Raw genomic sequence first — 24,206 nt, forward strand, 5'->3', positions numbered from 1 at the left:
CTGGCTGGGCTCCACAACTCACAGGACTGGCAAGGTTACGGCCTAGCACGACGGATCAAGCGAACAACTCGGGTATGACCTACAAAACTGGCATGACACGCCAGGTCAGTACATTGAATGTACTTGCAAGACAACCAATTATATAGCATCCAAACAAGCAGAAGACAAGGCAAGAACCAGGCGCATGCAACAATTTATCTCATATCAATTACTGAAGATGGCATGATAAAGATCAACTAAGCATGAACAACATCATAGCATCTACTAACATGGCAGTAATCATGGCATAATTTAACATGTCAATCAAAGCATGGCATGGCATCATGAAACTATGCTGAAAATAAATTACCGATCATATTCAATGCAGACATAGCATGTTAACTTTATGCAACAATCTTCTGTTCTGCCTTGGTTTTTAAATGCAACATATTACTCATGCAATGCAATCAAACTTGTGTACCGAGTCCCTCGGACTCTCTTGCCAACGGGTGGCCTTGTAACCAAAGGGTGATCTTTCCGGTGATCACAACCACGACCAACACTTGGTCTCCAACAGTGATCTTTCCGGCGATCACAACCACGACCAACACTTGGCCTCAAACCGTGATCCTTCCGACGATCACTACCAAAACATCGCCGTGACTTCTCACAACTATCTCATAGTCCAAATCACCATATTCTTGTTATCACATATTTATATACCAACTTAATTATTTCAGGTTTATCCTCCATTTTGACCAAGACCTGATAGTAGGATCTACTACGAACTATGTTGTTATCGATAGACTTCATATACACTCTGCAGAGGTAGCACACTGTACCCACACCACGGAACCCATGGCCTCGTCATCCCATTCGGGTGAACCAACGGCATTCCGACGAAACTGACCTACTACCATGACACTCTCCCAGCCACTCTGGCCCACTCCCAACTGGGCTAGTCTTGGGTGGCCCCGTGTCTACCAAAGACACAACGGCCACCGTCATGGCCAAAATGTCCCTCACGGGGACCGGTACCAAAAATCTCAACAACGGGCACACAAGGTTATGTTCGCCTACCTGATCTGGGTAAGCATGCCCATAACCTTCCCTAGCTGGAGGCACCGACGAGAGGCATGACAATAGATCGCATTAAGGCCTTCCTGTAAAGGCAAATGTGGTTGCACTGAAAAAGTTCGATTTGGTGGCACTATGACTCGATCCCATCGATGACGGAGGAGGTTTGTTATTATTGAGTCATTTTATTACCTTCTCCATCATCATGAACATTAATGCAGCAATGAGCATGAAGCATACAAATGCATGAACAAAATATTGAACTTCTTAAGTGCACAACTATAGCATAAAGAACATGACAATACCAAGTAATAGCATATCAACGGTGCATTACAATCCTCATAACATTTTATAACGATGACATGCAAATAAAGTAGAGTAGTGACATGGCATTACTAATAATAAATACATTCTAATTAGCATGGCAAAGATATCATGAAAACACAAGCATGCATGATACTCATAACGGAATAACTACAGACGAAAACGATATGAACCAACTGCAACTACACACACACAAGGTGCAAGAAAAGTCAACATGCAAGTTCGGGGCTCATGATAAGAGGTTGGCTTGCTTAGGGTCGACAAATACTCCAGGGAGAAGTGTAAAACGATCGCGAAATGATTTGCCGGAAACAGTTCTCTCTCGGAGGGGGCTGTTTACATGCAAGGGAAAAATGGTCATTTTCACTATGTGAAAACATTATGAAAATGACACCAACGGAAAGAGCTCGACAAACAGAGAACGCGAGCGCTGGAATCACCTCAATCGGAGTTGTGGTTGGATATTTACGGCCGTTTGAATGATAGGGACTAATCTATAAAATAAATATTCACAGACAGGCCCTTGTCGGTTAAAACAGAAAGCGCACTAAGGAGAATATGTTTTCAGAGAAGGGAAAGCGCATTACTGACCGCAGGCGACAGAAAGTACGTTTTCAGAAAACGAAAACACATTTCTCTCCGAAGCCGCGACAAAGTACGCTTTCGAGAAATGAAAGCGCATTCGCGCGGGGCGTCTCCACTTATGCCAGCTTAGCGAGCCGGCCCGGCCTGCGTGCAGAGACCAACAGGCGGGGCCTAGAGGCAGGGTCAATGCCGGGCGGGGCCCGCCTGGCCTTCTTCTTCCTCCCGCTCGGGGGCGCGACGAGCCGAGGCAGGGGATCGCCCCGACGAGGAGCGCCGGCGACTCCGGCCACCGCTCGTGGTGTGCGACCTACCAAAATGCACAGGAGGGAGAGGCGCATCTCGGGGTGGGGGTTAATGCTGCCGGAGAGGTTCACAGCGGCCGCAGCAGGGCTTGCGGCGGAGCAGGGCTTCGGTCGTCGGGTGAACACGGGGTTCTGGTGAGGGAAATGGAGGGGCGGCGGGTCGGGAAGGGTCGCCGGAGAGTGGCGTGTCCATCCATGGGCTCGGACTGGGCAGGGGATGGCCTGAGAGGGGGGTTGGGTGCAGGGGCCGAGGGCGAACTCCAGCTAAATTGCCGGGCTCCGGCGAGGGATTCGGCCGGGCACGGGTGTGAGAGGGCTCCAGAGGGAGAGGGGAGGGGGCTGGCTTGCTCGGGGAGGGTTGCGGACGGGCTATATATAGATGAGGCAGGGAGCACCAAGCCTGTCACCGCCGAGCAAGTCCGGCCACGGCTCTGCTGGCCGCAGCAGTCATGGGGAGGCGCGGGAAGCCGATGAGGAGGGAAGCGGACGAGCGCCAGAGGCTCACGGAGACGAGCAACGCTTGCGGACGAGAGGGAGAAGAAGACAGAAGTGAGGAGGATGACGATGGCCATAGTTGCGCACTGTTCGGTTGTTGGCACGGCTCGCCGGAGAAGAAAACGAAGCGGGCTAGAGGTCCAGAGGGAAGCCGACGGTGAGGGGGAACCGTAGGACATTAATGGCGAGGCCACAGCTGGTCGGAGCAGCGCTGCCGACGACAACAGTGGCTAGACCACCGTTTTGGCTGGCTACACTCGTGGTCACCACGGACAATGCGCACTCCGGGGTTTTTACTTAGGTAATCTCGTGTCTACCGCGTAGGCCTTCGTAACTTGAGTGTTACTACGATAAAGGATCTTGGCAGAGACAAATGGAGCTGAGTAAAACAAGCTCCACAAGTTTGCTGCTGTAAACTTTACCACGCTCTAGAGATTAAACCAGAGAGGGTAAAAGGTAAAATGGATCTTTGGTAGGCTTAGGGTAGAAAGGACTACGGTCCTGGGAGTTTTGAGGTAATTTGGACAATTATTTACCATAGTTGTTGTACAACTACCAAATCTGACCCAGAAACTGAATGATGAACAAGCACTCACTAGGAGTGTTGGATTGGTCTAAGACTTGGCAAAGCCTGATGATTTTGGTATTTAATGATGCTGTAAAAATTTCATACCAAATGGACTTGCCAAAATGGTACTTCCTTCATAGTTATCATTTCTGTCCAAAAACTTCAGAAAAATTCTCAGGGCAATTGGCTAGGTGAAATGAGCCAAAATCTTGTGGAGATAGGTTATATGTATCTGAGAATCCCTGGGAATATTTTCAGCCATAATGGAGCAAGATAAAATGCACTTTCTTCACAATCTGAAAAATTGGACAGAAATCAAGAATTGCTCCTGTGCTGACATAGTTCAATGAAATGAACTTAATTTTGGTGGAGGCTAATGATTTGAGATATTTGAGAGGATGGAAAATGTTCATCCCATTTGGAAACTCTATGAAGGTACTTCCTTCACAAAGTTGCATTCTGGTCAGAAACTTTGAAAAATAGCACAGGGAGCTAGGATGAATGGATTGAGCACATATTTGTCATACATGGGAATTTATCAAGGTTAATCACCCTGACAAATTGCAGCCCCATTGGAATTAGGAATAAAGCACTTCCTTTGCAAAGTTTCAGAGAAGGCAGAAACTTGCATTGGATCATGTGCAAAATTTTTGACCTGAGGAACATGAGATGAGGATGGAACTAGTGATTATATATCAAGGACAAGCTCCACAACTTATGTGGGAATTTTCCCTGCTATAAAAATAGTAGTTCCTTTGGAAACTGGCAGAAAGGAAATATTGGCATTAAATAGGAAAAAGCAATTTTCCTTATTTTATTATGGCCAATATATTTTGCCAGAGCTTGGATTAGGCATAAGTATCAACTCCACCAATTCTCATGAATTTAGGAGATGGCTAGTTATGCCTTTGGATTTTATTCCTCAGAAAAGCAAGAAAAGGAATAAATCACAATTCAAAAATATTGCATGGGACTTAGCAATAGTTTTACATATCCAAGGTTCATAAAGGTAGAATGGTCTCTGGGAACAATTGGAATGATCAACAGATCAAGGAAAATGATGGCTCCTTTGTAAGCACAAAGGGCATACCCAATTTCCAAAAATTTGGAATTAGGGTTTGAGAGGGTTTGAGATGATGCAAATGAGGTCTTGCCCATTGAAAAAGACATGAGCGAGGTTTTGAAAGGTTGGAAATGACAAAATTTCTGAGAGTCATTCAGCAAACTCAGGAGAAAATTTTGAATATGAGTGACAGGAAGGAATAACAGCACAAAAATTGATAACCAAATTTTCGGGCTGTTACAAACTGAGACCAAAGGAAAAAATTCCTCCAATTTTCTTTGCTCCGTTCCTTTGAACCAAATACATGAATAGAGGTATACCATAGAAAAGTTTCCTATTCCTATGTTTTTACTCCACTTTTCTTTTGAACAAAGAGGGTCTTAAGATTTATGTGCACCATATTTTTATAGAAAAATTGCCTTTCATTCTAACCTCTTGTGAATAAAAGTATGATTTTTTTTGTGTTGAAGCAAATGTTCATGCAATCACTTAGTATTCAATATGATATGATACTTTATTAATGTGTTTTTCTGTTAACATGTTGTAGAAAATTTGTGGATTAAACAGGCCCTACCTATTGCGAATACCGGCAAGAAAAGTGAGTAGGTTTATGGAAACGTAGATAGACGTCCAATCTAGTACTAGTCTAGGGAGGTCAATCACAAAGTTTCAAAGCATGTATCTCCTTTTCATGTGTTGCCGGTTAACAGGACATGTATATGCTCGCGATTTCCATTGCAAAAGATGTTTGCTATGTGTTACAACAAGATGCATGTTGCATCAATTTCATTGAGTGCATTGATAAATTTGTTGCAGAAGTTGTTGATGTGTTGCAAACATGCATTTGATGGTGCATTTGTGTAAGTAAATTTTTGCACACATCTAGCAACACGGTACTAGTTTTCTATTATTTGGTGCACGCATTCTTAGTGAGATATACTCTTTTGTTGTGGACATATACCATTTTTTCCGACACTGAGTCATGGCATCAAGTTCTAAGACCAAATTGGTTTGAACATTTGATCGATGCTAGTGATTTGCCTTTTTTAAGTTGTAACTTTTGTTATCAGATACTACTTCATAATCGGTAGGATGAAGATGAGAAAGAAGGGCGAATTGTCACCCCCACTCTAGTGATGGTGTGAAGGGTAATGACACGACGATATACTCGGACATCCTTTTGCCCTTGATTGGGATGGTAGAAAGCTGAAAACCACACGAGCGCCTAGCATTGGGCCCATACATGTCACAAAGATTCTCTTTTGATGGCCCAAAGGTCATTCACGCCATGGTGCCTCTTTGGCCTGAGATGTCCGGGAGCAACTAGTTGATGAGCGCTCATTCGGGAGCCTCACAACGATCACTTGGGGATGGGTTGAGAGCGCGCCACTTGGCGCGTTCTAATTTTTTTCGCACGTGTTTTTAGCTTTTTAGACGGGTTCTTTCGAGTTTTTTTTGACTTTTTGGTTTCCCACTAGTCTTCCTTAACTTTTGGACAAAAAGAATTTGGGCGAAAAACGCATTCTTTTTCCTTTTTTTGCTTCCGTGAGAGGCACAATTTTGCTTCTGCGAGAGGCACGGCCATGCCTCTTGAAAACGGGGAAATGAGTTTTTCTGTTTTTTCCTTCCGCGAGAGACACGGGCGTGCCTCTCGGAAACGAAAAAAATGTGTTTTATGTTTTTTCCTTCTGTGAGAGGCACGATTGTACTTTTCGCGAGAGACACGGCCTGCCTCTTTCAGAAAGGAAAAAATGCTTCGGGTTCGGTTTTTCCACCCGTTTTTCTCGTGAAAAAATGTTCACCAAAAGCTATTAACATGGGATCTAATTTTGAAGATCTTGGCGCGAGGACTCCTATGCTGAAAACGGTTCGAGATTTGGACGCGGTTTAAGAGACAAAACGTTTTGAGTAAACAGATGTATGAAAAAAGAAAAGACTTTCTGTGCACTTGTCACAACCTGAGAAAGATGAGAGTGATCTTTGAAAAGAGTACTCCTTAATTAGTGATTTCGAGGATGTCCCTTTTAAGATTTTTTTCAATGATCCAATGGACCTTCCGTATTGGGAGTCTCATATGAATATCGTGCATCCAGCGGCCGCGTGACACTTTCATGGTTGGATCCATAGCATCGTGCATCAAGTTGGCAATGGTTAACCGTTATTCGCGTTCCTATGGGTAATTACTCTACTAGGAGACAGGGATGTGCCAGCTTTAATGCCCATGAGGAAGCTAGTGGGTCAAATACTGTCGGATTTCGGGTTCCGGCAGACCCTTGGGGTTCGAACACTGGGGTGCGCGTGGAGATTTCGCCTCCTACCTACCTGCACCCCTCCGCCTCGCTAAGATCTAAGCTATGGAAAGAACAAGACGAGAGACACAGGGTTTATACTGGTTCAGGCCACCGTTGTGGTGTAATACCCTACTCCAGTGTGTGGTGGATTGCCTCTTGGGCTGATGATGATGAACAATACAAGGAAGAACAGCCTCGCGAGGGTCCGTTCTTGGCTGGGGATCTGAACTGCTGGGAGGAGTTCGGTCTCCCTTCTCTTTCTCTCTCTCTGGCTGCTTCCCGGAAAAACTCTCCTCTTCTTTGGTGGTGGCTGGTCCTGTTTATAGAGGCCCTGGTCCTCTTCCCAAATATCGAGCGGGAAGGGAGCCAACAATGGCGGGCTAATTTGAAAGGGGACAGCCGGTACCAGCTATCCTGACAAAAGTAGTCTTCGCCTGCACAAAGCTCTGGCGGTGACGCCGTCTTGGGCTCCACGGTGACCTCCGTCTTGCAGTCCTCCTGGTCTTGGTCTTGTTGCACCGAAATGGCAACCTTTGCTTGATGCCTCGGTACTCCACGGCTGCGCGGGCTGGCACCCGCCTGGTGCCCTGAGTCGTCATGGCTTGCGTCACGGGCACCTCGTGAGGTACCCCGCCTTGATCTCTCCGCCTCCTCGCGAGCCAGCCTGATGAGGCCGTGCCTGAGGAAGCTCCGCGTCGTTCGCCCCGCGAGGCTTGGCCCCTCGCCAGGGTGTTGGGTCTGTGTTGGTGAAGATGGGCCGTGCTGGGCCCCCTTTGAGCCACGCCGCAGGCAGACAAGTCTGGGGACCCCCGTTCCCAGAACGTCGACAGTAGCCCTCGGGCCCAAGGCGCGCCCGGACTTGGCTGTGTAGGGAGGCGAAAGGGCAAGAGCGAAGCGCCGCGGGCCCTAACAGCCTGCGGCCTTGGGCGCCGCGTGGCGGTTGACTGGACGTGGGCGCCTCCACTTCCCCATGGCGCCTCGGCAACTGCACGGATTGGACAAGTCCCTGCATGCAAAGCGGGTCATGATTACCTGCGATCATGGGGGCCGTCGGTTGGCCCTCGCCAGCTATAAGTACTGATCAATGCGCGCCCTTCCAGTTCATCTCCCCTTGCTTCTCCTTCTTCTTCATGGCCCCGTCGAGGAGGTTCTCGGCCATGGAGAAGGGGAAGGCTTGCCAGGTTGAGCATGCTTCTCCCCCGCCCAAGCGCGGCCGAGGGCGCCCTCGCAAACATCCTGTGGCCACCACGGCAGTTCCCCGCGGCCGCGGAGACGCTTTCCAGCACGGTGACGGGCGGATTGCTGTGACCGGGGGGTGGGCTCCGGTCGCGCGTTCCCCTAGGCCGCGCTTTCGCGCTGCAGAGGTGCTGCCGGAGTTCGTCGTGTGGTCGGCGGGGCCGACTAGCACCCGGCTTCCACTTCCTCGCTTCCTCCTCGGCGAGCTCCCAGCCGGCGCCCCGGGCGGCCTCTGGCTTCAGGCCGACAGTTGCTGCAGCCGGGCCTCATGGGCTTCACTGGAGGTCTTCGCAGCCGGGAGCCTGGCCCTGGCTCGCGGTTGGCAGACGTTTGCCCGCGCACATGGACTGGGCCGTCGGTGCACCCTGCACTTCAAGTTTGACGGTGATGCCACCCTCTACGTGAGGGTGTTTGGGGAAGATGGTCGCGGCGCAGGGTGCTGCCCCGAGGACGATGACCGCGGCCGGGAACCCAGATCCGGCGATGACGAAGAGGACAGCGCTCGCATGACTGGCGGCGTCCGGGGTTCCCCAAGATTCTCCGGTTCTTTTTCAGGCGGCGACTCCTCCAGCGGTGGCCGCGGTCAGCCTCCACGCCGCCGTATCTGCTTGGGAGGTGGTAGCGTGTCCGCCCGCCGTCGCGCCCTGGTGAAGCGTGAGAGGGAGTCTGCCTGAGCCCCGGAGGCAGCTCGAGTCTTCCCTGCAGGCCGGTGTGAGGCGAGCCGCGCCTGATTTGTTCTCTCTTTTCCTTTTTCCTACGCAAAAAGACAGTAGTGTGGAGCCCCGCGGGGGCATGTTTGGGTTATTTTTGTTAATCATCGTTTTGCTTCCGTTACTGTGCCTTCCGGCTACGTGCCTGCGCATGGATAGTTCCCGGCCCCAGCCATGGGGGGCGACCGACCTAGGCCCTGTGTTCGTGTCGCGGTGCCCGTGGGGCACGGACTGGAGGGGTGCTCCTGTGATGGACCCAGGCTGAGAACCCTTTGACGACTAGGACAGGAACACTCGCGAGGGCGCCCGACTGCCCCCTCCCTCGCGAGGCCTTGCATAAGAGAAATCGAGGCAGGAGAGCGAAAAGCCGAAGAACCACAAGCCAAAGACGACAACATCTTCAATAAAACCTCGAATGAGAAGGAACAAGCCAACTGCGGAAAGCAAATGAAAAGCCACGTCCGGCACCTAATCTAGTCTTCGACGTCTGCTCACCAGCGCGGAGCTAAGTGCTGCCACTAGGCGTGGGAGGGAGCCCCAGGGCCTGAGGCCGGCGCTCCTGAGACTCCGGGGTGTGTACAGCTCCAACTCATTATTACGTGAGAGTGTCACGGGCGGTGAGCTTCACAGGCGTTGGCCTTCTTCACAGGCTCTGGGCCTTTTCCAAAACGCGATAGCTTCACAGGCATTCACCTTCTTCACAGGCTCCGGGCCTTTTCCAAAACGCGATAGCTTCACAGGCATTCACCTTCTTCACAGGCTCCGGGCCTTTTCCAAAACGCGATAGCTTCACAGGCATTCGCCTTCTTCACAGGCTCCGGGCCTTTTCCAAAACGTGATAGCTTCACAGGCATTCGCCTTCTTCACAGGCTCCGGGCCTTTTCCAAAACGCGATAGCTTCACATGCATTCGCCTTCTTCACAGGCTCTGGGCCTTTTTAGGGGTAGAACCTCCGGAGATGCTGGATGTTCCATGCGTTCTGGACTGGCACCCCCTCCTGGGTCTCCAAGCGCGCGGAGCCGGGCCTGGAAACATGAACAACTTTGAACGGGCCCCCCCACATGGGAGAGAGCTTGTGCAGCCCCTCCCTGGAGAGAACCCGCCTGAGCACGAGGTCTCCTACCTCGAGAGTTCTGGGGCGGATGTTGCGGCAGTGATATCGCCGCAGCGCTTGTTGGTACCTCGCCGCTCGCAGCGCGGCTTCTCGGCGATGTTCCTCCCCTAGCACTAGGTCCATCCCCCGCATGGCGTCCTGCTGCGCCTCGTCGAACGCCAGGACCCGCGCGGAGCGACGTCTGACCTCGCGAGGGAGGACCGCTTCGGCTCCGTAGACCAGGAAGAACGGGGTCTCCCCAGTCGGCTTGGTCGCGGTTGTGTAGATGGACCACAACACGGACTGAAGCTCGTCGTACCAACCTTTGCCGCAGGCTTCCAGCTTCTTCTTGAACGTCCTGGTCTTGAGGCCCCTGAGGACCTCCGCGTTGGCCCGTTCGGCCTGGCCGTTGCTTCGGGGGTGCGCCACCGAAGCGTAGCATATCTACGTTCCAAGATTAGCACAGTATGTTTTGAAGAGGTTACTGGTGAACTACGAACCGTTGTCCGTAACGATGCGGTTTGGCACCCCGAACCGGCTCACGATGCCCTTGATGAACTTGACCGCGGAACCCGCGGGAATGGTGCAGACGGCCTCTACTTCAGCCCACTTGGTGAACTTGTCCACGGCGACGTAGAGGTAGAGGTAGCGGTAGCCCCCTGGCGCCCGTGGAAACGGGCCCAAGATGTCCAGCCCCCAGACTGCGAATGGGCACGAAAGGGGTATAGTCTGCAAGCCTCCTGCTGGCTGATGGATTTGCTTGGCGTGGAACTGGCAGGCCTCACAAGCTTTCACTAATTCGACGGCGTCATTGAGCGCGGTGGAACAATAAAACCCACTGCGGAATGCCTTGCCGACGAGGGTCCGTGATGATGAATGATGTCCACAGTCTCCATCGTGTATATCTTCCAGCAGTTCCTTCCCTTGCTCCCTGGATATGCAGCGCAGGGATACATCGTTTGGTCGCTTCCGGTAGAGCTCTCCATCCTTGATGCAGTATGCCGTGGCCTGGCGTGCCACTCGCTCCGCTGCCTCCTCCTTCTCCGGCAGGGTCCCCTGCGTTAGGTAACTCCGGAGCTCTGTGATCCAGCATCCCTCCTGAGGTTCCATTGTTAGGAGCAGGCGTGCTCCTGAGGCTGGGCCGCAGGTCGGAGCTCCCGAGGCAGGTGGCCGGGGGAGCTCCTCCCAAGGCTGACCTGTGTTTGACATTGACGGCAGGGCCGAGGGCTTGAAGAGCCGCTCCTCGAAAACGCCAGGCTCCTGAGGTAACCGCCTGGACGCCCGTTTGGCGATGTCGTCGGCCTCCTGATTGGTGCCACGGGGCACATGCTGCAACTCCAACCCCCAGAACTGCTTCTCCATCCTGCGGACCTCCGCAAGGTAGGCTTCCATGTGCTCATCTTTTGGCTCGTACACCTTGTTGGAGAAATTGACAAGGAGCTGCGAATCGCCCTTGACGGTGAGGCGTTTCACTCCCAAGGCAGTAGCGGCCTTCAAGCCCACTATTAAACCTTCATACTCCGCTATGTTGTTGGAGACCTTTTCACCTCGCTGGAAACAAAGCTGCACATCGTAGTAGAGCTTGTCCTGAGTAGGCGATATAAGCACCGCCCCAGCCCCAGCGCCATGCCTGGAGAACACCCCATCGAAGTGCACGACCCAGCCTTCTGGCGCCTCACTTCCCGAGGAGAGGGACCGATCCTCGTCGGCCTTGAGGCCTGGTGCATCCGTCCATTCTGCCACAAAATCTGCCAACGCTGCTCCCTTGATGACCCTGGTCGTGCTGAATTCGAGCTGAAACGCTTGTAGTTCTACGTTCCACTCAGCGACCCTTCCAGCTGAGTTAGGGCTCCTGAGCACTCTCTCCAGGGGGTATGACGAGACGACCTTGATGGGGTGACCCTGAAACTAATGCCGCAGCTTGCGCGAGGCCACCAGTAGCGCGAGGAGTTTCTGAGGCATGGGGTACCGTGCCCTCGCATCCCGCAACACCATGCTGATGAAGTACACGGGGTGCTCAATGAGGTTGGGTGCGTCAGTGCTGGCGGCTCCCTCCGGAGACCCTGGCGCCTCTTAAGGCGATGAGGCCTCCTGAGGCTGGCCATCTGGGAGAGGGGCCTCTTCCGCCTCCAGTGCACTCCTCTGCGGCGGCTGATCCTCCTCAGCCGCGGTGGCGGTTTCTGCAGGCCTTCCTTGTTCCTGTTCTGCCTTGTCCCGGGCTGCTGCCACGGTTTTGATTTGACGCTCCTCTCTAACCGCCACCAGGGCTGCGCTGGCGGAGTAGGGAGTGGCGGCGAGGTAAAGCACCAGGGGCTCTTGAGGGCGCGGCGCCACCATGACCGGTGGGCTGGTCAGGTATCTCTTGAGATCCTGGAATGCCTTGTCGGCCTCTTCTGTCCACTCAAAGGGCCCCTTTTTCTTCATTAGCTGGAAGAAGGGCAGCGCTCGTTCCCCCAACTTGGAGATGAAGCGCCCCAACGCGGTCACGCGCCCAGTGAGCTTCTGCATTTCTCTGAGGGTCTTTGGCGGGCTCATGTCTTCCACCGCCTTGACCTTTTCCGGGTTAGCCTCCATGCCTCGGTGGGACACGAGGAAACCCAAGAGCTTGCCCGAGGGGACTCCAAACACACACTTCTCTGGGTTGAGCCGTAGGTTCACTGTGTTGAGACTCGCGAATGTTTCCTCCAGGTCTTGTATCAGGGTCCTGGCCTCCCGAGACTTTACCATGATGTCATCGACGTAAGCTTCAACATTCTTCCCGAGCTGCGGGCCCAAGGTGATGTGCATCAGCCGCTGAAAGGTCGCCCCTGCGTTATGCAGCCCGAATGGCATGCATGTGTAGCCGTACACCCCACACGGGGTTAGGAAAGCTGTCTTTTCGACGTCTTCTACTGCCATCTTGATCTGGTGATACCCAGAGAAGGCATCCAAGGAGCATAGCAGGTCGCATTCCGCGGTGGAATCGACGATCTGGTCGATGTGGGGGAGCGGGAATGGACCTTGCGGGCATGCTTTGTTGAGGTTGGTGAAGTCGACACACATGCGCTCCTTCCCTCCCTTCTTTGGCACAACGACAGGGTTGGCCAACCAATCCGGGTATCGGACCTCGCGAATGACCCCGGCGGCTTCTAATTTGCGGGTCTCTTGGACGGTGAAGGCCTGCTTTTCTGTGGACTGCCGCCTGGCCTTCTGCTTCATAGGGCGCACGTTGGGGCACACGTTGAGGTGATGCTCGATTACACTCCTAGGGATCCCTGCCAACTGGTCAGGCTCCCAAGCGAATACCTTCTTGTTTGCGCGCAGGAACCCGACCAGGGCCTCCTCCTGCCCGGGTTCGAGGTTGGCGCCTATGGTGAAAGTGGCGTTGGTGGACCCGTCCTCATCGACGGGTATCTGCTTGGTTTCTGCCTTGTCTTGGGTGAACAACCGTTTCTTCTTGGCGGGTGCAACCCCCTTGGGCTCGGGGGTCTCCAAGTCGGCGGGCTGTGCCGGCGCCGCCGTCTTGAAGGCGAGCTTGAGCACCCGCAACGCGTCTCCGGTGTCCCCGTGTACGGTGAGGACACCGCTGCTCCCGGGCATCTTCATGAGGTTGTACGCCGGGTGCGTCGCGGCCATGAACTGGGCCAGCGCTGGGTAGCCGAGGATGGTGTTGTAGGGGAGGCCGATGGGGGCGATGTCGAAGTCGACCAGCTCCGTGCGGAAGTTGTTGTAGGTGCCGAAGGTTACTGGGAGCCGGATCTGTCCCAAGGAGCTGGATGACCTGCCCCCAACGCCTGAGAAGGGCCGGCTGGGCTGCAGCCGTTCCAGGGGTATGCAGAGGAGGTCGAAGGCCTCGACTGAGAGCACGCTGAGGCCCGCACCGCCATTGATGAGAGTTCTGGTGACGGCCACCTGGCATATGGTGGGGGTGCATAGCATGGGGATCGCACCCGAGCAGGCTGAGTTGGAGGGGTGGTCCTCGGAGCTGAAGGTCAGGCCGGCCTTGGGCGTCGCCTAGTCCGGGAGAGCCCCCTGCCACGTGGAAGCGGCGCTGACCCGGCGGACGAACGGCTCGACGTGGTGACTTGTAGGCGGCGCCTGCGAGCCGCCCAGGAGGGCCGCGACGACCAGGGGTGTTGATGTAGCGCGACGGGCGGGGAAGAGGCCGCGGGGCTCTTCCCCGGAGGCTGCCGGCAGGTGGGGCAGCCATGTGCGTGGAGCGCCGGTGAGGGCCATGGGGAGCCAGTTGGCCATGACCCTATCGTCATCTCCGGCTTCGAGGAAGGCCTCCTCGCTCGCCAGCAAGAGGGCCAGCGGATCTGTCGCGCCGCCGTAGCGCGGCAGCGTCGTTGGCTTGAACTTGCCCGGCCACCGTACCCGCTGCAGGGCTGGGGCCGGGGCGCGGAGCCCCCTGGCCCCCATGCTGGCGCCGGCGGCCGGAGCGGGCGACGCGCTACTCATCGCGAGGCCGGCCGTGGCGGTGGCGGAAGAGAAAACTCCGGTGCACCCCTACCTGGCGCGCCAAATGTCGGATTTCGGGTTCCGGCATACCCTTGGGGTTTGAACACTAGGGTGCGCGCGGAGATTTCGCCTCTTACCTACCTGCACCCCTCCGCCTCGCTAAGATCTAAGCTATGGAAAGAACAACACGAGAGACACAGGGTTTATACTGGTTCGGGCCACCGTTGTGGTGTAATACCCTACTCCAGTGTGTGGTGGATTGCCTCTTGGGCTGATGATGATGAACAATACAAGGAAGAACAGCCTCGCGAGGGTTCGTTCTTGGCTGGGGATCTGAACTGCTGGGAGGAGTTCGGTCTCCCTTCTCTCTCTCTCTCTGGTTGCTTCCCGGAAAAACTCTCCTCTTCTTCGGTGGGTGGCTGGTCCTATTTATAGAGGCCCTGGTCCTCTTCCCAAATATCGAGCGGGAAGGGAGCCAACAATGGCGGGCTAATTTGAAAGGGGACAGCTGGTACCAGCTATCCTGACAAAAGTAGTCTTCGCCTGCACAAAGCTCTGGCGGTGACGCCGTCTTGGGCTCCACGGTGACCTCCGTCTTGCAGTCCTCCTGGTCTTGGTCTTTTTGCAACGAAATGGCAACCTTTGCCTGATGCCTCGGTACTCTGCGGCTGCGCTTGTTCCCTTTGCACCAAAGTGGAAAGGAGGACGCTGTGCGGGCTGGCACCCGCCTGGCGCCCTGAGTCGTCATGGCTTGCGTCACGGGCACCTCGTGAGGTACCCCGCCTTGATCTCTCCGCCTCCTCGCGAGCCAGCCTGATGAGGCCGTGCCTGAGGAAGCTCCGCGTCGTCCGCCCCGCGAGGCTTGGCCCCTCGCGAGGGTCTTGGGTCTGTGTTGGTGAAGATGGGCCGTGCTGGGCCCCCTTTGAGCCACGCCGCAGGCCGCAGGCAGGCAAGTCTGGGGACCCCCATTCCCAAAACGCCGACAAATACCTTACCTAGTGCGTATGACGGGGATGAGGATGCTATAGCATTACATGTTGGGGATGTAACTGTTGGGTTAACCCACCCAGGAGGGGACGGGTTAAGCCACAACGATCTATCAAGATAAAGCCCATAAAGACGCTGAAGATGGCGTTTCACTATGAAGATTCGTTAAAAGGCCCTAGGCCCAGAGGCGGCTTAAAGCCCATAAAGCGTAAACTGCCTTATATGTATGACTTGTATTGTAAGGCATGCGTATTAGGTCACCGAGCCGGACACGTTATATGAATCGGCCGTGACTCTGTAAAGCGGCTGGGCGTCAACCTGTGTATATAAAGGGATGACCCAACGACGGTTTAGGGAAAGAGAGAACATATCGAAAGCTAGGTCAAGCGTATTCGCTCCCTGGTAATCGAGACATAAGCAATACCACCTCAACTGGAGTAGGCCTTTACCTTCACCGCAAGGGGCCGAACCAGTATAAACTCTTGTGTCCTTTGTCCCGTTTAACCCCTTTAAGTTAACCTAGTGTGATGGCTCCATGAATAAGTCCTCACACTAGGGCATCTGCCATGACAATTCCACGATAGTTGGCGCCCACCGTGGGGCCAACGCACGGTGGTTTCGAGTTCTTAAAGGGAAACTTTGAAGGGATCAAGGGACACGCTGTGGGCCGGATGACCAAGAGTCGCCGCGGCAAGCTCTACATCGATGATGCAGGCTGGGGCCCCGAGGCCGGCTCAATTGAGTACGGATATCGGGTCCCCTTCAGCGGAATTCATGTTTTCATCGGCAAGATCGGCGAACCGGGCCCTGAGCCAGACATCTGCACCGACATCATCAAGATGGCTCAGCATGCACGACCCGCCCGGGTTCAAACCGCCGTGAAACATGCCTTCGTTGGATTCATCCATGGGGCGGAATTTGAGGAAGGATCCGTGTCTGGCGGTGGGACGACCATCTATTCTAATGATGAGTCGTCCACAGGCGAGACTACCTCATTATATCAGCTGCAAGACGGCGGGCTTGGGGGCTGTTCCGATGGTGACAGTATTCCGGACCCCTATGAGCCGTCAAGCCAGGTTGCGATCTTCATGGCCGGTACACAATCAGTGCAGAATTCTTCGACTGCAGCAGCAATGGTGACAGCGGCCGGGGCAGGAGGCCCTGCGCGCCCGCCGGCTCAGGTCATGTCCAGCTTATTGGACACGTTGACAACATTGTTGACAGCAGAGGTAAACCTGACAAATCAAGCTTAGCACAACGTGGACGTTGCAAAGCTACAAGATGAGATAGCTCAGGCCAAGGAAGATTTGGTAGCTGAGGACGCAAGGATGACTGCGGAGCGAGCCGCTCTGGATGCTCAGGCACAACAGATCCAGGATGATTCCTTCCAGCTCTTGTTGGATCAGAACGCTTCAAACGACGTCTTGAGGAGAAGGCACCGAAGTCGTCTACCCCCGGTTTACGAGGCGAGGAACCTCTTCAACACACCTGGTGCAGGGACCAGTGACCCACCAGGGGTAAACCGGGTGATGGCTGCACCTGTGACCGGAGCACTGGCTCAACCACGCATGACGGACCCGCCATGTCAGAATAATATCCTACTACAACATGTGCCAACGCCACCGGGTCATTATTCTAACCCTTTGGATAACATGATTGCTACGGCATCGTGATTGGCGGCTCTCCCAATTGAAGGTGAATCTCCAGCTGCGTTTGAAACACGGAGGGCTAGAGAGCTTCTTCAGACAGCATTGGTGCAACAGGAGGCTTATTCTTACAGTCGTGAGACAATCCATTCAACTCCTCGCCCAAGCCGGAGCTATAGCAGACACATGGACTCCCGACAGTGTCAAGCAGTGAGAAGCATCGTAACCCGCCCCATGGACATGACCCGCCCCATAACACTCAGGCCCTGATGGATCAGGATAGGGCACGTTGGGAGGCTAAGCTGGTGGCTTAGTACGCGGTTCATGAACCATCTCCGGTTCATCCGACAACTTCGGTGCAGGCAGGTGTGACCTCTAGAAGCACGGGTGTACCATGTTTAGTGTTGGCTCTATGTAATGAATGTCTGCCCAAGGATTTCAAAGGACCTCGTAAGGTGCCCAACTACATAGCCGACTTACCCCCTGAGGCGTGGATTGAGAGTTACAATATGGCTATGGAGCTGCTAGAGGTTAGCGATGCTGCATGTGCCAAATACTTCACCATGATGCTGGATGGGACGGCTCGTACTTGGTTAAAGGGGCTGTCTGCCAACTCCATCGGGTCATGGGATGAGTTAAAAGCCCGGTTCATCCAGAATTTTAAAGATACATGCAAACAACCCATGTCAATTGTGGATTTAGATGCCTGTGCCCAAGAGGAAGGTGAATCAACGACCCATTGGGTGCGTCGGCTCAAAGCCATCCTACATTCATCGGATAACATCAATGTCGGATCAACAGTCCTCATGTTAGAGAAGAATTACCGTTTTCTGCCTCTTAAACAGAAGTTAGGGTGGTGATGAAGATATGTACCTAGGGTAGGGTCATAGGCCTGACCTAGGCACCCTCCCCTAGGACGTCACCCTTAAACCAGAAGCATTCAAAGAAGAGTCATCATCCACCAACTACAAGTCGTTCCACTTGGAAGATTCAAGGTCACTCGACCGCAACAATTATCACTCGACAGACAGAAGACCTAAAGTCACTCTGCACGACAACGGCCGGACGTTTACTTCATAGACTTAATAGGCATTTATGTCATTTAATTACTAGCGTTACCAGTAATGCCCCATCTTAATGTACCTTAAACCCCTTGTAACGTGGGCTCGCTGGGGTCCTGGCGCACTCTATATAAGCCACCCCCTTCACTGGCACAAGGGTTCGCATCTTTTGTAAACTCACACACATATAATCTAGTCGACCGCCTCATGGCACCGAGACGTAGGGCTGTTACTTCTTCCGAGAAGGGCCTGAACTCGTAAAACTTGTGTGTACAACTGCTCCATAGCTAGGATCTTGCCTCCTCATACCTACCCCCCATTCTACTGTCAGTCTTAGATCCACGACAGTTGGCACCCACCATGGGGCAGGTGTCTTAGCAGTTTATTGGAGAAGTTGCGATTCTTCCGATTCCCATCATCACGGTTTCCGGCGGAGGATTGGCTGATGGCCGCGAGATCCGTCTTGGCGCGCTCGTCTTCATCGCCGACGACTCCGCTTGGCTCCACAAGGCTCCACTCTACGTTGAGGCGCTTCTCGTCCGCGGGGCGACGCACTTCCGCGCATGCATTCGCGGCGTCCTTCTTCGGCAACCATCAACTATGTATCAGTCAGCTCCTACGGCAACCTCCCTCTCCGTTGTTCGCCGGCACCAGCGATCCGGTCGGCCGCGACTTCAGCGGTGGGTGAGGCATGCGGTGTCTCGCCAATCGGCCACCCCACAAATCGCGGCGATCGAGCCTGATGAAACTCTCTACGGCCTGTTCGACTGGCTCCATCGAGACTGCGCCCGAATGCGACAACAGCGACCCCGCGCCGGAAGTCTTGATGGTCAATGGACCACGCAGTCCTCCTGGCTTCACCCGTGAAGGCGGTGGCGATGGCGGCGGTGATCCGTCGCGTGTTCACGAGGAGTACCTCCCCGAACCCCTCTCTTTGCAGCGGAGGGAAGATCTTCATCGCCGTAATATGGATGCACTTCACACTCCTATCGTTGGAGAAACCCCTGAGTCCCAGGCCTTGGAGGAGGCGCGCCTGGCCAACTTGGCTGAGCGCACTCGACTGGAGAACCTCCAGCGTGCACTCGACGAGCATGCTCGGCAGCGGATTCCCGAGTCCAGTCGACGACAAATTTTTCCGCCTCCGACTCAGGTATACCGAACTCCAATCCAGAATCTCACATCTGTAGCTCGAATAGCAGAGTCAATTCAACCTTCCCAGTCAGAAGCTGGCCAAGGTTTGATGCAGATCCGGGCTTTACTCCGAGTAGCGGGGGAGCAGAATACAGCAGTATCTCAGTCGCGGAATAGGATTCATAGCAGGTCTGTGGTGGCGGATACTGTCTAGTCTGCCCATAGCCCGAGATCGCCTCCGCGGCGTGAGGGACGTGGGTACCAGCAAGATCAGTACAGGAACCGTGAGCAGTATGATCATCGACTCGACCATGATGACCGTCGTCGAGTGCCCACACCTCCTCCGAGGAGTGGGTCATACGTGCCTCGGCGGCAAGATGACAGGCGCCCCCACAGCGGCGAATGAAGAATTCCATTTGACCCCAGAGAGTCAAGCTTTGATAAAAGGTCTATCCTCGTTCAAGGTCTGGTTGATAGAAACAGAGCCCACAGAGAAGGCCACGATAGAGATCATCCGACTGGAAGCAGGGTACACGTTTCAGGACCCGAGTGTTTCAGCAGAGCCATCAGAGCAGCAGTGATTCCTCCCAACTTCAGGTTGGCGACTAGAGTCAGCAAGTTCACCGGCGAATCCAAGCCAGACACTTGGCTTGAGGATTACTGAGTGGCTGTGCAGATTGGTGGTGGCAATGATGATGTGGCCATGAAGCACCTCCCCTTAATGTTGGAGGGCTCTTCCAGAGCGTGGTTGAATCAGTTGGCTCCTGGCAACATATATAGTTGGGAGGAACTTTCTCAAGTGTTTGTTAGGACCTTTGAAGGCACTTGCAGAAGGCCGGCAGGGTTGACAGAATTGCAGTGTTGTGTCCAGAAACCAAATGACACTTTGAGGGATTATATCCAGAGATGGATCACGTTGCACCATACAATGGAGAATGTGTCTGATCACCAAGCAATTTATGCCTTCAAGAAAGGCATTAAGTATTGGGAGTTGAATCTGAAATTTGGTCGGACAGGAGATACGACTCTGACTTGGATGATGGCGATTGCCACCAAATATGCCAATGGTGAAGAGGAAGACCGACTCCGGAGTGGCAAACACAAAACAGTCGCCCAAGAAACTGGAGGGGGGAATTCCAGTCGGAAACAGAAGCGAAAGGCCGAACCAGCTGCTCCTGGTGAAGCTTTAGCTGTTGCCCAAGGAAAGTTCAAAGGAAAGCCCAAAGGGCCCTGGACTCCCAAAAAAGTTAAGGATAAAGATGGGAATGATGTGTTGGATTTTCCATGCCATATTCATACCAAAACAGATGAAGAGGGAAACATCATTTACCCTAAACACACCACTCGACAGTGTCGTCTCCTGATCCAGCAGTTCCGAGAGAAACAACCCAAGGAAAAGGAAAATGAGTCGGACGGAGGTGAGGATAGGGAAGAAGATGATAATGGTTTTCCCAATGTCAATTCCACACCGATGATTTTTGCTGATGTTGAAAGCAAAAGTCGGTTGAAGGTTATTAACAGGGAAGTAAACATGGTTGCTCCTGCAACACCCAGTTATCTGAAGTGGTCCCAGACTGCCATCACATTCGACCAATCGGACCACCCAGCACATATAGCCACCCATGGGAGGCAAGCACTGGTGGTCGACCAAGTAGTCGAAGGCACTCGATTGACTAAAGTGCTGATGGATGGTGGCAGTGGCCTGAATATCCTTTATGCTAAAACCTTGAAGGGAATGGGCATTCCGATGTCCAAGCTTAGTGAAGGCAACATGAGTTTCCACGGTGTTATACCCGGCAAGAAGGCTCAGTCACTCGGCCAGATCGCACTTGATGTGGTTTTCGCTGATTCCAAGAATTACCGCAAGGAAAAGTTGATGTTTGAGGTATTGGATTTCAAGAGTGCTTACCATGCCATTCTGGGGAGACCCGCTTATGCACATTTTATGGCTCGGCCATGTTACGTGTATCTCAAATTGAAGATGCCTGGCCCCAAAGGAGTAATCACTGTCACTGGCAATCGGCAGAAGGCAGAAGAGTGCTTCCAGAAGGGCTCAAAAATTCCTGATGCACAGATGGCGGTAGTGGAACTGCAAGAGTACCAGAAAAATGCAGATCTGAGTGAGTTGCTGCGAGCCAAGAAGCCTGCCACAGAGTCCGCATTTCAGTCGTCAGGGGAAATGAAGCTGATTCATATCCACCCGACCGATCCCAATGCTGCTCCGACCCATATCTCGTCAACACTCGACAGCAAATAGGAAGAAGCGCTCATCTAGTTCCTCCGTGAGAACTGGGACATCTTTGCATGGAAACCGTCTGACATGCCGGGTGTACCCAGGGGACTGGCTGAGCATCGTTTGCGAGTCGACCCGAAAGTAAAACCAGTCAAGGAACATCTCCAACGGTCCGCCGTCCAGAAGAGAAAAGCAATTGGCGAGGAAGTGGCTCGGCTCCTGGCAGCTGAGTTCATCCGAGAGATTTACCACTCCGAGTGGCTCGCCAATGTTGTCATGGTCCCCAAGAAGGATGATTCACTTCGCATGTGCATTGACTTCAAGCATATCAATCGGCCTGCCCGAAAGATCATTTTCCTCTTCCTTGCATCGACCAAATTGTCGACTCAACTGCGGGGTGTGAGCGTTTGTCCTTCTTGGACGCCTATTCTGGGTACCATCAGATCCGACTGTATGGACCCGATGAGATAAAAACAGCTTTCATCACTCCATTCGGGTGTTTCTGTTATGTCACTATGCCATTCGACCTGAAGAACGTTGGAGCCACATTCATGAGGATGATCCAGAAGTGTCTACTCACTCAAATCAGTCGGAATGTGGAAGCATACATGGATGACATTGTAGTCAAGTCACGTAAAGGTTCCGACCTGCTGGCTGACCTTGCCGAAACCTTTGCCAACCTCAGAAGGTATGATATCAAGCTTAATCCATCAAAGTGCACATTTGGAGTTCCTGGTGGAAAGTTACTCGGTTTCCTCGTTTCCGAACGAGGGATCAACGCTAACCCAGAGAAAGTTGGTGCCATTCTTCGGATGAAATGCCGTGTGCGTGTGCACGATGTCCAAAAGCTTACTAGTTGTTTGGCCGCCTTGAGTCGATTCATTTGTCGTCTCGGTGAAAAGGCACTGCCTCTTTACCGACCGATGAAGAAGTCTGATAAGTTCGAGTGGACTCCCGAAGCTGATGCAGCGTTTGTAGAGCTCAAAGCCCTGCTTTCCACCCAGACGGTGCTTGCTGCACCAATCAGCAAAGAGCCTTTACTGCTTTACATTGCAGCCACTGGACAAGTTGTCAGTACAGTACTCACGGTCGAGCGGGAAGAAGAAGAAAAAACTTATAAAGTTCAGCGCCCAGTGTATTACGTTTCTGAAGTTGTGACTCCATCAAAGCAAAGATATCCCCATTATCAGAAGCTTGTTTATGGAATTTATATGACCAAAAAGAAGGTTGCACACTATTTCTCTGATCATTCCGTTACAGTCGTCAGCGACGCTCCTATATCGGAGATTTTGAACAACAGAGATGCAACTGGTCGAGTGGCAAAGTGGGCGATTGAACTCCTTCCCCTAGATATCAAGTTTGAAGCAAAGAAGGCTATTAATTCCCAAGCAATAGCTAATTTCCTCGCCGAGTGGATCGAACAGCAACTTCCAGCCCAAATTCACTCGGAGCATTGGACCATGTTCTTCGATGGGTCTAAGATGCTGAATGGTTCCGGTGCTGGAGTGGTGTTGGTCTCCCCCTGATACGTCTCCAACGTATCTATAATTTTTGATTGCTCCATGATATATTATCTACTGTTTTGGGCAATATTGGGCTTTAGTATCCACTTTTATATTACTTTTGGGACTAACCTATTAACCGGAGGCCCAGCCCAGATTTGTTGTTTTATGCCTATTTCAGTGTTTCGAAGAAAAGGAATATCAAACGGAGTCGAAACGGAACGAAATCAACTGGAGAAGTTATTTTCGGAACGAAAGCCACCGGATAGACTTGGACTCCACGTCAGGAGATACGGGAAGTGCTCACGAGGGTGGGGGGCGCGCCCCCCTGCCTCGTGGGGCCCTCGTAGCTCCTCCGACGTACCCCCTGCACCCATATATACCTACGTATCGTAAAACTTCAAAAACGGACAATAGATCGGGAGTTCCGCCGCCAGAAGCCTCCGTAGCCACCGAAAACCGATCTAGAGCCGTTCCGGCACCCTACCGGAGGGGGCAATCCCTCTCCGGTGGCCATCTTCATCATCCCGGTGTTCTCCATGACGAGGAGGGAGTAGTTCTTCCTCGGGGCTGAGGGTATGCACCAGTAGCTATGTGTTTGATCTCTCTCTCTCTCGTGTTCTTGAGATGATACGATCTTGATGTATTGCGAGCTTTGCTATTATAGTTGGATCTTATGTTTCTCCTCCCCCTCTTCTCTCTTGTAATGAATTGAGTTCCCCCTTTGGAGTTATCTCATCGGATTGAGTCTTTAAAGATTTGAGAACACTTGATGTATGTCTTGCCATGGATATCTGTGGTGACAATGGGATATCACGTGATTCACTTGATGTATGTTTTGGTGATCAACTTGCGGGTTCCGCCCATGAACCTATGCATAGGGGTTGGCACACGTTTTCGTCGTGATTCTCCGGTAGAACTTTGGGGCACTCTTTGAGGTCCTTTGTGTTGGTTGAATAGATGAATCTGAGATTGTGTGATGCATATCGTATAATCATACCCACGGATACTTGAGGTGACATTGGAGTATCTAGGTGACATTAGGGTTTTGGTTGATTTGTGTCTTAAGGTGTTATTCTAGTACGAACTCTAGGGCTGTTTGTGACACTTATAGGAATAGCCCAACGGATTGATTGGAAAGAATAACTTTGAGGTGGTTTCGTACCCTACCATAATCTCTTCGTTGTTCTCCGCTATTAGTGACTTTGGAGTGACTCTTTGTTGCATGTTGAGGGATAGTTATGTGATCCAACTATGTTATTATTGTTGAGAGGACTTGCACTAGTGAAAGTATGAACCCTAGGCCTTGTTTCCTAGCATTGCAATACCATTTACGCTCACTTTTATCACTTTTTACCTTGCTGTTTTTATAATTTCAGATTACAAATACCTTTATCTACTATCCATATAACACTTGTATCACCATCTCTTCGCCGAACTTGTGCACCTATACAATTTACCATTGTATTGGGTGTGTTGGGGA

Source organism: Triticum urartu, chromosome 2A (assembly GCF_056163025.1).
Source record: "Triticum urartu cultivar PI428250 chromosome 2A, HENAU_Tu73, whole genome shotgun sequence".
NCBI lineage: Eukaryota > Viridiplantae > Streptophyta > Magnoliopsida > Poales > Poaceae > Triticum > Triticum urartu.